The sequence below is a fragment of the Acyrthosiphon pisum genome, chromosome X (assembly GCF_005508785.2).
Source record: "Acyrthosiphon pisum isolate AL4f chromosome X, pea_aphid_22Mar2018_4r6ur, whole genome shotgun sequence".
Taxonomy (NCBI): Eukaryota; Metazoa; Arthropoda; class Insecta; order Hemiptera; family Aphididae; genus Acyrthosiphon; species Acyrthosiphon pisum.
The window spans coordinates 85,799,518-85,801,575 of NC_042493.1; positions in this window are offsets into that span (position 1 = coordinate 85,799,518).

Consider the following 2,058-nt stretch of genomic DNA (forward strand, 5'->3'; position numbering starts at 1 on the left):
ATTATATGTACAAATTCTCGTTGATGTGTTACGTATGAATGATTTATATTAACAAGTTATCTTATCTTACTATAATAATAATAATTATTATTAACTATAACGCGGGACACTAGTACTCAGTATACATGGATAAGATATCCCTCTACCTAGGTATATAATTTATTGCATACGGTATATTGTGATCGAAGAGGAAATTCTATAGCGGTAAACGTTTGATAACAGAGAAATGTGTACTTACTCTCTGTTTACTTTACAATGAATTAAACGATCTAGCTTTGATCAGTTTGATCCAGCTTTTTCAATCAAGACATTGATTAAACTTTCAACATAAATAGAAACGATAGTATCAGGTACCGCGTCGTAAACGCTGGGAATAGCTAAGACGTCAAAAGTTGCAGCATAATATATTCAACTAGGTAGATATTAGGTCAGGGATGGCGAACCTTTTGATAACTGCGTGTCAAATCAAAATGTATGGTTTGATTTTATTTGCCTCGCGTGTCATACACTTTGCAGACCTTTTTCTTTTTTTAGTCGTCGTGTAAGGCATCCGAAACTATCTGTTGACGACTCTCGACTGTTCTGTTGTACCTACGTTTGTACGTAAACGCGATAAACGAATTTATTGATAATCTAATCTAATCGTTTACGAGCTTAGGAAATGGAAAGTACAGATTACAATATCTTACGGTATATTCCAATAATGAGTTAAAGAAAGTTTCAAATTATCAATAATTTTTTTGGAATGTGAAGTAAAAATTATGAATTATATTTTAAATTGGCGTGGCACTGAAATAATGCGCACGTGTCAAAGGTTCGCCATCCCTGTACTAGGTAGACAGGTATGTGGTAGCTGCTGTAAATTGTTGGTAGACACGTTGATTACTTCTATTGGTACCACATAGACCGATAGGCGATAAACCAATCAAACCTAAGCAAGACATAGATAAAACTCTTTCGCCTAAAATCGGTTTTTTATGATTTTTGAGTGATCTTAGAGTAAAATAAACTATTACAAAAATTATAGAGGGTAATATTTTTAGGAATATGACATATCGGTTTTATATTTTATTGATATTTGACTTTGTATTTTACTTTCAAAATAAACAAAAAAATGTTGTAAATTTAAATGATGTTTAAGTTGTTTTGAGACAATATTTAGACAAATCGATATGTTAAACCCTCAAAAATATTATTATTTATAGTTTTTGTAATGAGTTATTTTACTCTAAGATAACTAAAAAACATAAAAAAAAAAAAATGATTCTGCGTTATGTCTAGCGCGTGGGCTAGAGAGAGAAAACAATTGGAACAAATTATTTTACACAGTAAGACTGTATTGTGTATCGTGACTTTAAAAAAGTGATGACTAGTAAAGTTGAGTATTTAATTTTAATTAATAATTTAAGCATTGATATATTATTACGGTATAATTGTACAACCTTACCAAACACCAGTTGTTTTTAAGACCATCAAATAGGCAATAGCTAGTTGAGTACTTAAAACATTTGATTGGTTTTTAAAATTGTAAGCCATTGCTGCAAACAGCTATAACGACTGTTTATTAAAATATTTATTAACTACAAATTACACCTATAGTATGTTATATAACGCATTATATTTTTGTTAATACTTAATGTATAAAATAAACTAATATTTTTCAATAACATAATATTTCTCTTTAATTCCATACGGCACAACGAAACTAATAGTTCAGCGCAGTATCGTGAAATATTTAACTCACTATAGTACAATATTTTAATGTTGCATTACGTTTTATGATCTAAGTTTTGGTGATCGTTTATAGGAAAATAACGGATATTTGTGTCTTTCAGCACGGCATACTTTATTTGGTACTTTAATTGGCATTGGTAGTTTTTTCTTGCAACAATAACGATCGATGCAACAACAAACCGTAGCGGGTTTATCGTTTTGTGATGGTATTTTTTTGTCTTCAGATGTATCCTTGGAAAATCCTTTAAGTATAATCCAAAAAATAAACATAAATCCAAACGCCGTCAACATGCCTATTAGAAAAGCCCATATGGACGTTATCTT